Genomic DNA, 16,734 nt, shown 5'->3' with positions numbered 1-16,734 from the left:
AATTGCACAGGAACATTAGTTTTGTTTATTTCAAAGCACACATTTCCCCGGATCTATAAACACACCCAGGTCCACTGATCTCTTGTAGTTCTTATTGACATGTATTTATTAATGTATCAATTTCTTAAACTGGAGTTCTTGCGTTCCCATTTTCGGTATCCAGTGATAATACTTGTGTTGATAAATGACATGCAATAATAGCAAGTGAGGCTGTGCACAGGATTTCCACAGGTGCTGCAAAATCATTCCCCCCACTATCCATGGAACACTTGACTGTGCTTATTCATTGTGATCAAATACCTTTGGAGGTAGTAAAAACACTGCAGAGATGCGGTGACTTCAATTCCAGCCTTGTCCAAAGAGAAATGTTCTGGATTCATTTGTTGGAGATGGTTCATCTAAAAGGAATGAACGAGGAATTTAGTTTGAATTGCTTTATTTAGAAGAAGCATAGAAAGCGTGATTTCTAAGATGCGGTCTGTCTTTCTGTTGGTAGGATCTGAACGGTAGGCCATACCTGTACCCCTTAAATACATTGGGGTACCCCTGATCATGCTCACACCAGAGTAAATGCACCCCTTTAGGGAATTAAGGCCAAGCGTCTATCTTGCAAAAGATAACAAATTTAATCTGTACAGAAGTGAGGTTTGGCAAGGTACTCTACCCAGAGAGGCATATTCTGTCTCTCAACTGCTGACAGGTCCTGAAGACTGCTTCTGGGTTTAGGGCTTAAATACTCTTGACTTGGATACTGGATACCGGCAGAGCTCATCCAAAATTGGCCTTCTTTCCTTTCAAGGGATTCTTCAAAGTCTTCCTTTCTTCATCATCAGCAACTCCTGGCAGCCATGCTATTTAACATATTAATACCTTACATAGACACAGACTACAGCCCTGCAGATTTTTCCAAACTTTGAGGTGTAGCCCCCAGTAAAAACTGAACATTTTTATAACTAATTTCCATTCATACTCCACACATCTTACTCATATTTTGATGTGGTCCTACAAACTTCTTTAAATCTGATTTCATAATTTTGTATGTTGTGCATTTAATCTGTACACTCATATGCTTAATCTGCATGGGCTTTTGATGAACAGGAACAGCTGCTCAGCCACTTCGTGTGCTCAGAGAGCTAACCTCGGTGGCCCAATGCCCGTAATCTATTTTTAGAACAGGCTGCATTCACTGTGTGGTTTAAGCAAAGTTAACTACCCTTTAACAGTTTAACTAATATATTTAGCTAAATAATTATTTGTGCCTTATATTTAATACTATTGCCATTTAGTGGCTTGCCACAGCTGTATGTGATAACATTTACATGAAAAAAGCTTTCTCAGTGCTATAGTGCTTAGAGAAATCTTGCCTCATTGTAAAACGCTTGAGGGGTGCAGGAAGGTGCTAGCCAAAGTGCTAACTCCTCCCCAACCGATCCGCACTTGATGAAGCTAGAAACTATTGTTAGGGAGAATTCTCTGTTTAGGCTGAATTTCCTAACCTAGTGAGTGCCCCAGCAGCTTTGCTGGATTTCTGGAGTTTGTTTTTTTCCATCCTGCCAAGAGTGAGACTCTTTTCTCCCACTCTTGAACATGTATGTGTGTAATTCCTTTGAAATGTCAATGTGTTCGATGGGCTATGGGGTCTTTTACTCCATAGGGTCTCATATATTTTTCTATGTGTGTTACACCGCACCCTACGTGCCGTAACACGGGGGAGTCCTCGAGGATCCCCCACCATAGACTCCATACCCGGGGACTGACTACTGTCTCCCCGGGCATGTAAAGTCACCATGGCTTTACTAGACCTAAATTTACTAACAGAACTAGTACAAACCATCTTATTGTGGACGTACTAGTAAGGGTAATTCGATTACTCCTGGATCTGTTACTCGAGGGGGCACTGTCCCGTCCCCCCTCAGCGAGTTTTGGCTGGTGGCAGTGGAAACTACTTGTTATGTTCGTCCCCGAACATAACCCTATGGGATTCGTCCCATTGTTGGAGATTGATACTTTTTCTCATTAATCTCTAACGTACCACCGATCTACTTATCTTAAATAGGTTTATCGGGTGGTATTTTCTGCCAGAACTCGGTTTGTAAAATGGCGTCTGTGTTCGTCTCTGTGACTCCTAAACCAAAGGTCGAGCCCTTTGTTCCACTTTTGGCGGGCTCTGTACAGAGACCCTCCAAAGTGGTGCCATTCTGTCTGGATTACCACAGGGGTGTGGGAGGGGGTTTAGGCACCCTGGACCGAGTTGCCTTGCCAACTCCGGTCGCACTCTGGAGTGATTGGCCCAGGTGGTGAGCCTTCCCGCTCACCACTTAGCATGTGTTGATTGACAGCTAGGCTGAATGAATGGGGGTTTTCTGCATAAAAGCAGGGCTTTTGGGACTGGATCTTCAGAAGTCACCACAGGACCTAAGAATCCGACGAGGGTAACGCTGAGCCGACCTGCATGACGACACCTCCGGTGGAGCCCTGCGGAACCGACTCACCACTTCCCGACGACAGAGGAGATCTCCCTGCCGGAGAGTCTCTTCCCCTGACTGGTGGGAACAACCAGTCCCCTTTGCTTTTTATTCGCCTCAGGACGCAGTGGTCGAATTGCCCGTGCAGAGCACCTCGGCAACCGGATAGCCACTACCCCTGAACCGCGACCAGAAGGTGGTGCCTTGTGACGGAGCACTCCGCGGCTGGTCTCTTCCCTGGTGGTGCACCGGACTTCATTTTCTTCGACGACGAGATCATCTCTACTCTTGGCAAAGACCCGACGTGCATCCACCACCAGGAACAACTGCCCCCGCCGGAGCTGCCCTCCACAACAAGGTACCGTGTCCACCTGGCTTCCCTTTTGATCTGTTCGAGTGAGGTGTCTTAATCCTCTCCGTTCCGTTGGGTCGCCTCCAAGCTTTTCTCATTTGTTGTTCTGAACTGGTTCAATCTTCCGATAACAATTTGCTACAAAGACTTGAACGCATCTCCGCAAGAGACTTTTGGGACATCGCGCCTTGCCTCTCTCCGAGTGGGCCTGGCCTCTGAACTTTACGATCTATTGTGATTCTTGCCTTCCTGCCTTGCATTTTATCCGCTAGGATCGAACTGTGTTGATTTCATAACCTGCCTATCTTTTTCTCTCCCGTCCTAACTAATATTCGAGTGTCATCTGGGTTGAGGTATACACCTCTGTCTGAAAATAAGTGGTACCAGTAGAACCTAGAGTTGTCGATATTGCTAGGGGGATTGATCGTCTACTTCGTAGAGTAATTGTGTTTGATTTGTGTGCCGTGATTTGCCTTATTGTTTTTCATAAGACGTTTTGTTATAAATAAATACCTTAATATCTTTACACTAAGCCTCGTTGCGTGTTTGCTTGTCTTGCTGTGAAGAATTGCCCTATTTTGTATACTCCACACACTGCTCAACTTTTCTTGAGAGAAGTCTGACTGCTCAGCCACAGCTACCACGTGAATCTGTGTGGTGCAGACTGCTACCAAGTGGGTTCACCGCCAACGCCTGTAGTCCTAAATCTTTTGCAGTGGTCCCAGAGGGAACTGCACAGGTTTCCACCTAACAACTATCTGTGAATAGTAATGGTAAGGGTCCAAAAGGTGGGCGCATCACAATGGAATGTATAAGAATGCCCATAACATGGAAGGTTGCATACAAAATCGATCTAATGTATAGGAATTAAATGTGTATATATAGAAATGAAAGGTATACACATTTTCCATACAAATTTACTCCAGGAACTTGTTTGCTTCAATAACATGCCTCAATTGCAGGTTGTAATATTATGAATTATTACGTGTTTTAACAATACAAGAAGTACATAATCTGAGGGAAGGACCTATAGAACCTAAGTGCACGGAATATACAGACGATGTCTGTAAAGACTCACTACCCAGGTTTGCACTCCTGCCATAGGCACACCGCATACTCTTATCATACAGAATTAGATCTCACACTGAGTTGACATTATGAAGCAATAGAAATAGACAAAGTGTAAGAAACGGCTACATAGATAGTAGGTCTAGGACACGGTGGGAATGAACGAGTGTATTAATCAATATTGAACTGATTACTTATATTATTGCCATGGATCGGCAATCATTCTAAACAGGTTAGATCAATTATTATCACTGCTCTAAAAACCTCTGTAGACAAATCCATTGGGCTCATTGAGAGGGCACCGGTCAAATATGTCCTTCATGTTTTTGACACCGGTAGTGGAGGCTGCCCCTACAGTCAAAAGCCATCACATGATGGATTCACAGGCTTACAAAACGGTATGCTGCAGCATCCCGCCAACAGGAGGTTGGATGTAGAGATAATCGCCTATACACATCGGCAAGCTAATACTCCATAGCAAAGGTAAGAATTACACGTTGGTCAATGGAAACTGTTGATTATTATGTATTTAGCGAGGCGAGAGAAATGCTTAATGGACACACTTCAATTTTTTGTGACCAGAGAATCAAGGGACAGTTGAGGGATGCACTCCCCAGGACTGAAGCCGTATTATCCATCAGCCGACTTATACTTTGTTCATGGGGACACAAACAAAGGTATGACCTTTCAATAGACATAAACCAAAGATATGGGCACTTAAGAACATATAGTGATAGAATCGTTCTCTTTTCACAGTGTTCCACAGACAGGAAGTTGTTTACCTGGATTCAAATAACTAAATATTGCACCGTGCAGTGCAGCATCTCCATGGTTTAGGAAATAGGTACGTGGACATGGTGGGGCATGTATACTGGGAGTATAACGTTTATAGTTCCACTTTCTGTAAAACTGCACCGCAGACATAGGGGGAGAGCTTGAATGCAGTACAGGAAATATGTTATGTTACTGGGGTGCCTCCAGGAATATCTGTAGTTTGAACAGGTAGCACGGGTGGCATGCACAATACAGATATGCGGTGGTGGAGCAAACAGGTTAGTGACTCTGGCATTTTTAAACTAGAATGTGAACCCTTGGCATATTACCAGACTTTGTTCACACACTATGGTGGTGGTCTTTGAAAGCTTTTGTATAATATGGAATATATGAGTAAAGCTTACTTTTTTGCACTGAATTTAGCTCCTGAAGAAGGGAATCTTATCCCCAAAACACGTTGAGCAAGAGCAATATTTACGAAATTGTATGAAAAACTCATTGTTATTTTGAGATTAAAGAATATATACGGAAGATGTGTGTGTTTTGAAGTGTGCTTAATAGTATGTAGAATTTCGTGAACTACTGTTTATAGAATCTCATTTAGCCAGTTATCTGGCATTTTGGTGTGCAGGGGATGGGACAGCCCATAGATTGGGCTCTAGTCTATGTACTGATACTCACTGCTTTGTGTCAGGTTGGTTATACCTCCCCTGCACCCTAACAGTCAATACAGTAATATAAACTAGCAGTGAATTTTCTATCCATTTTCAGTGTGCATGGTAACAGTCCAGATTTAGATTCCAGTTTTCTGTTGCAAAGGTTGGTGTCCTTGTTTTCATCGCTATATGCCCCTGTCTTTCTGCGAGGAGTTCATTTCCTGTCTTGCAAATCCACCAGTGCTGGGCAATGCTGCATGGGCATCCCACAAGCGAGGCAGGGTAACTGCTGTTACCATCGGCAGCTGGGAGAGGGGCAGCCCCAACCCCCCGCGCCTGCTCCTCTCCTTCCCCCCAGCTACGCAGACACGCAGTCTCGGCAGCACAAAAGCCACGGAAGGGTAAGGTGCAAACAGTTATCGCACCCTTCCTCCAAACAGCAAGGTGCTAAGCGCCATAAGGAAACAACCATCAGGCAGGACCTAGGTTCAAAGATCTGCCCCCACCAGGGGGTCAGACAGTTGGCTATCAGGCCGGGGGCTGCGACAACAGCAGCCCCACCACATACACAACAAAGACCCAGGGCCTCTCTGGGTCCTATAAATGAGAGCAGCATGCTGAGAGTAAACACTATCTGTTTGTGGACCCTGAACGGGGACCCAAGCAAACAGGAGGTTCACTGTTTACTCAGTGTCTTCCAAATCTTCTTGCTTCTTTAGCAAATCTTTGAAGTTCGCTGTACATCGCAGTGTCTTTTTTCCTTCCTGAATATTGTACTGTTCAAAGCAATTGCAATGCAGTCGTAACGAAGGAAGAAGCGGCAACCGAACGCCCAGCACGGACGCTGTCAACCTCAAAATCTCGGCATAGAAAGAAAAGCGAGCGGCAAGCGTGTCCAAAACAAAACAAACAAAGACGCGTGCTGCGGAATCATCCCCGAAACCAGTGTGAACGAAGGAGAGAGAGGCACTCGAACAGCACGGCACGGACGGCGACCGATTCAACAACTTTACAGGTGAGCCACCGCGCAGGGGCTACGAGGGAGGAAAAATAGGCATTTATGTCTGGAAGAGATACATTTTATAACAGTGGACCGGAACCCCCGCGTTATAAGGCAGGCGGGGCAAGATAACACAAGCCAATTTTAAACTCGGGCAGAGTCACAAGCCAGCTTGGTAGCACGGCGAGCCGGGAACTCGTTTTTTCTTGACAGCCACGCAGAGCTGGCGAACACAGTTTCAAGCTCGGCGGCCCAAATACTGCAGATTTAAAATAATTTCTGTAATATTGCAGGGTGACCTCACAAGCGGAACCAATTATTTGAATCCAGTAAATCAAGCCTGGGGGTTGCCCAATTTTCCGAAACCAGGCAAGAAGGCACCAGTCAACAGTGACCCATCACGGGCAACAAATAGAACAGGTTCAAAGAACTCGCCGATAACAACGGTTTAACTCCTTGATAAAACCTTTTTCTTTTTCCTATAGCAGGCATAGAAAAACATGGGGCCCAGACGGAAAACACGGGCACCCCCAACACCGGCGCAGAAGCCCAAATCACCACAACTGCTAGCAGCCATTGAAGCGACAGAGCACTACGGATGGGCATGGGTTAGAGAAAACATGTACGGCCTACCCAGGGAAGGGATTACCAGCCCACCCAGCCAGGACGAGGTTTCTGCACCATTAAAAAGGAGAATAATATCCGAAAACGCGAGAAAAGGTACCAAAGAATAGTCAAAACTATGCAAGAATGTAGCGGAATTACAGCAACTAATGGTAGAAATAAGGGGGAAACAGACGCTGCCCACAAGGGAACCTGGGGCCTCAAACCCCTCCAGCGCATCAGAACCTACTATAACGGTTGTCAACACACCCGTACCACTACCGATAGAAATCCCGCCACATCAAGTACAGCAGTTGCCAATAGCGCACACAGCTATAAATGCAACAGCTTCCACAACTCCAGCAACTGATCCAACAGGTGCCCTAAAAGCATGGACAAAGCCAGGCACAGACAACACGGGCGCGACAGGGGCACCCGGCAGCAATACAACTGACATTGTAACAATCTGTAATGCACAATTAGAACAAAAAATGAAATCTTTCCAAACAGAGATATTAAATAGATACAAAAGATGCCTGGCATGGGACATTGATACCACAATCAAAGAAGCCATATGGGCCAAAGAATTTATAGAAATCTTTTCCCTAATAGAAGCACAGCACAAAGGGAAATACGCTTTCAGAGACCCCAAAAAAAATAGAAGGAAAAAGCTATTGCCAGAAACGCCCAGGTCGAACAAAACTGGGACAACTGTTTACAGGCTTTTGCCATCTTAGCAACAATATATGAAGAAAAATTCCCCATGGATGGTAGGAAGATCTGGGCATACGTTGATAAAATAAGGGAAGTAAAAGTAACACAGAGGGGGAAGACATGGCTTGAATACGACATCAGATTTAGGAGGAGCATGTCAGAAAGGCCGGCCATTGAGTGGGATGAAGTCCAGAACGATTTATACACCCTCAACACCGAACCCCCCCAGGAAGAAGATACCATGCATTCTTCTTCCGAAAATAGCAAAAATTCGCAAGTAAGCAAATCCCATGACAATGATAAATCCAAAAAAGGGGAGCAGCCTTTTCGGAGGAACCAGCCTTGGGCAGCAAAAAATAATGCCCACAGACAGAACAAACAGCAGGCTGTCAAATCCAACATCCCATGCAGAAATTTTGGGAAAAACCAGTGTACATGGGGCAAAGAATGCTGGTACAAACACGCCTGCACAAACTGCAACGGCGACCATGCAGCAAGCAACTGCACCATTCTACCAGCCAAGAAAGAATGATATCCCAGTTTTAGAACCAGGACTAACGCCCATCAACCCGGGCAATTTTAGGGACGCCCTAAACAGCTACCCCGACAAGGAAACCAGCAGGATAATATCGCAGGGTTTCACCAAAGGGTTTTGCATCCCATTTAAGGGCACTGGGTCACAATACATCCCGATGAACCTAAAGTCAGCCAGTGACGACCCCCAGATAGTAGAAACCAAAATCAAGAGAGAACTGCAACTGGGCAGGGTAGCAAGTCCCTGGGACACCATGCCCCTAAAAGACTATTTAATATCCCCACTAGGCCTGGTCCCCAAAAAAGAACCTGGAAAAATGAGACTAATCCACCACCTATCCTACCCAAAAGGCCAGTCTTTAAACGACGGCATCCCACACACAGAATCCGCTGTATCTTACACGCATTTCCAAGAAGCGGTAAGTCTCATACAAGAGTGCGGCAGTAACGCCTTGATGGCTAAGCTGGACATCAAATCTGCTTTTTGACTCTTGCCAGTCCACCCAGAGTCTCAGCAGTGGCTAGGTTTCACTTTTAACAAAAAATTCTACGTAGATAGATGCCTCCCCTTGGGGTGCGCAGTATCCTGTGCACTATTTGAGCAATTCAGTTAGTTTTTTCAATGGGTTTTCCTAAAGCAGAGACCAGGGACAAAAATAGTGCATTACCTAGACGATTTCATGGTCATAGGGCCACCAAACTCCGAGGAATGCGGCCAGGCTTTAGCAAAACTGGAGCACATGGCTGCGCAGTGGGGAATTCCCCTAGCGAAGGAAAAAAACACCAAACCAGACACAAACATAGTTTTTCTGGGCATCGAAATAGACTCAGCAAAGGGGCTCTGCAGAATCCCTAAAACAAAAATATCAGAACTCCTGGCAAAAATACAAAACCTGAGAATGAGAGAAAAGGGGACTGTAAAGGAAATACAATCCTTAGCAGGCAGCCTCAATTTCGCATCCAAAATAATACCTCAAGGGAGGATATTTTCCAGAAGCCTGGAGTTCAAAATCAAATCACTCACCAAACCACACTTGCATATCCGGCTAGGCAGAGAGGTGAAACAGGACCTGGAAACATGGGGAAAATTCCTCAGAGATTTCAATGGGTCTTTACTTTGGCGAACGCCTTTGAATACCCGGTCAAACAGGGTCCTATACACCGACGCAGCTGGGAGCAAGGGGTTTGGAGCCATACTGGACTCCGAATGGGTGGCATGACACTGGCCCAACTCATGGCAAGCAGCAGGGTGGACAAGAAACATCACCCTACTAGAAATATTCCCCATCTGGCTAAAAATACACATCTGGGGCAGGCGACTAGCGAATACGGAACTTTTGATCTGGTGCGATAACATGGCTGTAGTGGGCTCCATAAACAGAAGGTCTACGAAATGCCCTCTAGTACTAAAAGTATTACGAGCCATTACAACAGTCACACTACAAATAAACGTTGTACTCAAAGCCAAGCACATTTCAGGGGCAGATAATAACATTGCTGGTGCCTTATCTCGTTTCCAGTGGACAAGATTCCGAGAGCTAGCGCCGCACGCCCAAAAACAGATGACGCCAATACCAACAGAATGCTGGGCAATAATGGGAAGACAAGAATAACAGTATTAATGCCAACGCCAAAGAGCACAGGCCGGGATGCCCAACGAAAACCGGGCACCTCTAAAACGGGTGCCAACAACACATCGGCATCAACGCCAGCACCAGAGAGTGCAGGCCGGGATGACCAATACAAAGCAGGCACCTCTAAAACGGGTGCCAACAACACATTGGCATCAACGCCAGCACCAGAGAATGCAGACCGGGATGACCAACACAAAGCAGGCACCTCTAAAAGGGGTGCCAGCAACACATTGGCATCAACACCAGCGCCAGAGAGCCCAGGCCGGGATGCCCAACAAAAATCAGGCACATCAACAACGGGTGCCAACAACCTCACAGGCTTCCTAACGGAGATGGCAGGGAGGGCGGTGGCAAGCACCACTGCAACACAATACAGTAAGTGTTTGCAAACAGTATTTAAGGCCACAGGTGTAAACCACATAGAACTTATAACGATTAAAGATATAAAAGTATTTTTAAAATGGGCCCGGGAACAAGGTTTCAAAAGGGATTGGGCAAAAAGACACCTGGTGGCAATTTCATACTTTACAAAAATACGGGGCGATTCAGACCCCACCCAGAACGCCCTCATCTCTTACGCAATGAAGGGATGGGGCAGTATAGAGGGTCCACAAGTGGACACCCGCCGACCCCTTGATTTCAGCAAACTGGTGCAGATAGCAAGCCATTTAGAAGCCATATGTTGGCACCCATACGAGATAACGTTATTTAAGACAGCTTTTTTCCTGGCCTACTTCGGGGCTTTCCGGGTAGGAGAACTCATCGCTTTCAGAACCAAGGCCACAAACGGCCTGGGCGTCATGGAAATCAGGGTGAGGCAGGAGAGTGTTAACATAGAAATGCAACAGTTGAAAACGGGTGCAAAAAGAACCATCAATATTTGTTGCCTCGATGAGGCAACAAACTTGCCGGTTTGCATCACCAATCTCAATTACGCGCAACGACCCAAAGTAGGGGGGGGGTTTTAATCCACAAGGATGCATCGGCCCTAAGCCGCTACCAATTTAAAGGAGTGCTGATAAAAGCAAGCAGCAGAGCAGGGTGGGATCCCAAACAATTCAGCACTCATTCATTCAGGATAGGTGCCGCCACTGCAGCATGGCAAGGAGGTTTAGCACCGCAACTACTAAAAAACATAGGGGGATGGAAGTCTGTTATAAAAGATATATCAGACCAAAATTGATATAGCCTAAAAAATGTATTTCTTTTCCCCACCTCCAACCACCACAGAAGCAATAGGCGAATCGAGGACCACACTACGATCAGCATGGAGAGTTGGCCACTCATTCGTTTTCAGGACAGGCAGATGGGCAGAAGAGACCAAAGAAGGGCCACCTTTCAGAAACACCATTACTTCATGGTGGGGATGCAGAGGCCTACGCTGGGCTGACGTCCACGAAACACTAGCAGAACTCGTGGCATACAGGGGCCCCCCAGAATTCCTGATCATCCATCTAGGGGGCAACGACCTAGTTAACACAGATAGACGCATCCTATGCGAAGAAATCTGCTCCTCCCTAGCCCGCATCTCGCACAACTGGAGGGGGACGGAAATATACTTCTCAGCCATCTTACCAAGAAAGAAATGGCTAGGGGCCAACTGCTACAAATCTATAGACATATCCAGAAGAAAACTGAACAGGACGATAGAGAGATTCTGTATGACAAGAGGACTGGGTTTCATAAAACACCCAGCCATTACACTAGGCAACCCAGACCTTTTTCTCCATGACGGCACCCATCTGTCTAGCCGGAGCATGGAGCATTTCTTTCGGGAAATCAATACAACTCTTGCTCACAGGGACTGTCTCTAGGCCATACTCTTGGGGGAACACGGTCAGCCGGCAACCTGCCGTGTGTGGCGGCACGGGTCTGAGGGGGTAACCTCAGGACCCGGTGCCCAAAAGTATGATACCATCATGATATGTGATATTGTTATTGTCATAACCCATATCTGTACAATAACATCCTACGGCCTTTTATTGCCAACACTTGAAACAAGTTGTGAGCCTATCATTATGGGTGAGGGTTTGGGATTCGGCCATTACTAATGCATGCATATGGGTTCAGCAGTTATGGGCAATGCCGCATGGGCATCCCACAAGCGAGGCAGGGTAACTGCTGTTACCATCGGCAGCTGGGAGAGGGGCAGCCCCAACCCCCCGCCCCTGCTCCTCTCCTTCCCCCCAGCTACGGAGACACGCAGTCTCGGCAGCACAAAAGCCACGGAAGGGTAAGGTGCGAACAGTCATGGCACTCTTCCTCCAAACAGCAAGGTGCTAAGCGCCATAAGGAAACAACCATCAGGCAGGGCCCAAGTTCAAAGACCTGCCCCCACCAGGGGGTCAGACAGTCGGCTATCCGGCAGGGGGCTGCGACAACAGCAGCCCCCACCACATACACAACAAAGATCCAGGGCCTCCCTGGGTCCTATAAATGAGAGCAGCATGCTCAGAGTAAACACTATCTGTTTGTGGACCCTGAACGGGGACCCAAGCAAAAAGGAGGTTGACTGTTTACTCAGTGTCTTCCAAATCTTCTTGCTTCTTTACCACAGAACCCACCCACCCTACAAAAAGGGAAGAAGAACAAAAAGAAGTACAAGGCACTGTACGGTGCCCACAACAAGTCGTGGGACACAAAAAGGCGGTACAGGTCCGAGGGGGTAACCTCAGGACCCGGTGCCAAAAAGTATGATACCATCATGATATGTGATATTGGTATTGTCATAACCCATATCAGTACAATAAAATCCTACGGCCTTTTATTGCCAACACTTGAAACAAGTTGTGAGCCTATCATTATGGGTGAGGGTTTGGGGTTCGGCCATTACTAATGCATGCATATGGGTTCAGCAGTTATTAATTTGTGGGTGTGTTTGCCAGGACTTATTTTTGAGCCCTGACACTTATTGTCTCAGACTCACTTTAATTATGAAGTGGTGATAGTCAGTGCATTCATCAAACACTATGAGCAGGTGCAGCTGTACTTTAACCCAGAATATGTCGACACTATGGGGAGCAGCTCTGGATGGTGACAGCAGTGCTTGGGGAACTGCCCACCCGCAGTGTCACAGTAGTACTAGAAGATATTTGGGCCCTGGCACTTCATTTTCTTTTACAAATTAAGTACTGAAATCCATAACATTAAAAGGTATTGGTCGTCAAGTGCAATGTCAAAGGTTTGAACTGTAGGATCTGCTTCATAATTGCAGTTCTAGACATGGTGCCGTAAAAGTGCAATTTGATGTGAAAACACGTTTGCAAAATAAATGGCAATTGGACCAAACTAGGAAATGGATCAGAAAGTTGTGGAACATTGCGTATTATAACCGTATTTTGCTAAACGCAGCAGCAACGCTATGTTGTATTTTCTCTCACTCACTCCACATTAATGTCCCCCCTGTCAGATTCAGCAGAGCGCCTCGAAACCATGCAGATGGTAGCGGTTTGCGGCATGAATCCCAGTAACATCACAATGCAACTGTCGGCATGTTTAGGCCGAAGCTGTAGGCTCTTGTGGCACACATGTCATTTCAGCATGCATTACTGACGCTGCTGGCACTTGTGGCACACATGTCATTTCAACACGCATTACCGAAGCTGCTGGCTCTTGTGGCACCCATGTCACTGCAGCATGCATTACCGAAGCTGTAGGCTCTTGTGGCACACATGTCATTTCAGCACGCATTACCGAAGCTGCTGGCTCTTGTGGCACGCATGTCATTTCAGCACGCATTACCGAAGCTGCAGGCTCTTGTGGCACACAGGTCATTGCAGCTCGCATTACCGAAGCTGCAGGCTCTCGTGGCATGCATGTCATTGCAGCACGCATTACCGAAGCTGTAGGCTCTCGTGGCACACATGTCATTTCAGCACGCATTACAGAAGCTGCAGGCTCTCGTGGCACACATGTCATTGCAGCTCGCATTACCGAAGCTGCAGGCTCTCGTGGCATGCATGTCATTGCAGCACGCATTACCGAAGCTGTAGGCTCTCGTGGCACACATGTCATTTCAGCACGCATTACCGAAGCTGCAGGCTCTTGTGGCACACATGTCATTTCAGCACGCATTACCAAAGCTGCTGGCCCTTGTGGCACACATGTCATTGCAGCACGCATTACCGAAGCTACACGCTCTTGTGGCACACATGTAATTTCAGAACGCATTACCGAAGCTGCTGGCTCTTGTGGCACACATGTCATTGCAGCACGCATTACCGAAGCTGCAGGCTCTTTTGGCACACATGTCATTTCAGCACGCATTACCGAAGCTGCTGGCCCTTGTGGCACACATGTCATTGCAGCACGCATTACCGAAGCTACAGGCTCTTGTGGCACACATGTCATTTCAGAACGCATTACCGAAGCTGCTGGCTCTTGTGGCACACATGTCATTGCAGCACGCATTACCGAAGCTGCAGGCTCTTTTGGCACACATGTCATTTCAGCACGCATTACCGAAGCTGCAGGCTCTTGTGGCACGCATGTCATTTCAGCACGCATTACCGAAGCTGCAGGCTCTTGTGGCACACATGTCATTGCAGCTCGCATTACCGAAGCTGCAGGCTCTCATGGCATGCATGTCATTGCAGCTCGCATTACCGAAGCTGCAGGCTCTCGTGGCACACATGTCATTGCAGCTCGCATTACTGAAGCTGCAGGCTCTTGTGGCACACATGTCATTGCAGCTCGCATTACCGAAGCTGCAGGCTCTCGTGGCACGCATGTCATTGCAGCACGCATTACCGAAGCTGTAGGCTCTCGTGGCACACATGTCATTTCAGCACGCATTACCGAAGCTGCAGGCTCTTGTGGCACACATGTCATTTCAGCACGCATTACCGAAGCTGCAGGCTCTTGTGCAGCTTGTGGCACACATGTCATTGCAGCACGCATTACCGAAGCTACAGGCTCTTGTGGCACACATGTCATTTCAGCATGCATTACCGAAGCTGCTGGCTCTTGTGGCACACATGTCATTGCAGCACGCATTACCGAAGCTGCAGGCTCTTTTGGCACACATGTCATTTCAGCACGCATTACCGAAGCTGCAGGCTCTTGTGGCACACATGTCATTGCAGCACGCATTACCGAAGCTGCAGGCTCTTGTGGCACGCATGTCATTTCAGCACGCATTACCGAAGCTGCAGGCTCTTGAGGCACACATGTCATTGCAGCTCGCATTACCGAAGCTGCAGGCTCTCGTGGCATGCATGTCATTGCAGCATGCATCACTGTGAGCTACACTTATTTCAGATGAGCATTTCCACCCTGCCGAACACAGAAGCACTGAATTAGTATTATTTGTGCACATCCATTCTGTATCTGTCTATGTGTTGCACTCACTCTAAAGCAAAGCAGCAGATGCTGTGTTTCTTCGCCATATTTTGATATACGTTTAAGTAATGGTATTGTAGAAACCATTTGTCTTATGAACAAATGCCCTGTATCATCAGAATGTGGCGAATTGTCACTTTCCGATGATCTAGGCATTTGTTTGTGAGACAAACAGGTGCAGAGATGTCATCGCTCAAGTTTGCTTTGGGACTCAGGAAATAAATTGCATAAGGTTCCGTATATCTGCACCTGTACTGTAGGACTTTCTGTTCCAGTATTCATGAATTTAATTAATCCGAAGAGATGTCCAATGAGAACTCGACACCATGTGCGCTATATTTCGGGGACAATACAAAGGTTTTTGCCGCCGTAGGCGAACAGTGATCTTACTTCCCCACCACATCACCAACAGCCATATTCGCAGATGCCCTGAACTACCCCCAAATGTGTCAAGCCTTTTGACATGTGTATCATGCCTGACACGTTCAGATCTTCCCCTTTCCCCCATCATTCTTGAAAATATTTAAGAGCGTGGTAAAAATACAACATATGCACCCACAAAAAGACACACACACACACATACACAAACACACACACTCCTGCAAGGCTTCATTCACAAACAGAAACGCAGCACCAAACAAGTGTTGAGCAAGTAAGCGTTTGCTCACAAAAAGTACAGATTGGGCAGGACTACTGCAAGCAGCTCTAAATAATGGGTACGGTTACTCCAGGCCTCGACAACTGAATGCATGTTGGGTTTTCAGGATGCCCCTCATTAATATTCATGAGATACATTTGCATACAATGATTCTAAACGTATGCACCATTTCCCTCATGAATGCTAATGAGGGATGTCCTGAAAACCGGTCAGGATCCCAGCCCTTCAGGCCTGGAGTTGGACAACCCTGTGTTATAGCATCAAGGAAGCAAGCGCGATTATTATTCACGACCTGGCACATCTACAACACAGGCCAGCCCTATGCAACTTTCCCAGAGCACAACAAATGACTGCATCTTTAAAATTAGGTGCAGTGTGGAGGTTCGCACCAAATGTTTGCAGGCACAGCTTGGTCGGTCAATTGCAAGTTTGCTTTACACATGGGTACATGTACAATATGCATATGGCCAATACAAGCTTCCCTGACAGAGACAACAGGCAACATCTGGATAGGACCAGTGCAACGTTCTTTTGCAAAGACGGGGCCTGGTATTGAATCTGTCTCCAATTCAGTCTTCACGTTTCTAGGTGCCAAACATCCTGTTTTTACATATCCCCCTTTCTCTCCCTCTCTCTCTGCCTCCAGCCTCTCTTTCCCGGTGACCATGCATCTTCTGGGTTTAAGGGTGTGTACAAGAATTTCACTGCCCAGTCAAAACTGTTCCTACAATTGCTCTCAGCAATCTCTCCCTGCAGGTCGTCCTTCGTATGCAGAGGTTTTTGGAGGTCTCGCTATGATAGCGGGGATGGGGCAGTTCATGCCGATCTAGAACTTCACATACACTGTTTCTCACTCGCTAAAAGGGAGGTAGCCATTGATCAGTGAGGTAATTCCCCACCCCAATTCTGCCCATTCTGCCTGCTAGCCAATCACAG

This window comes from Ambystoma mexicanum, chromosome 3p (genome assembly GCF_040938575.1).
Source record: "Ambystoma mexicanum isolate Mex_15411 chromosome 3p, UKY_AmexF1_1, whole genome shotgun sequence".
Lineage (NCBI taxonomy): Eukaryota > Metazoa > Chordata > Amphibia > Caudata > Ambystomatidae > Ambystoma > Ambystoma mexicanum.
The sequence above is the reverse complement of the archived record's forward strand: the minus strand, read 5'-3'. Positions refer to the sequence as shown.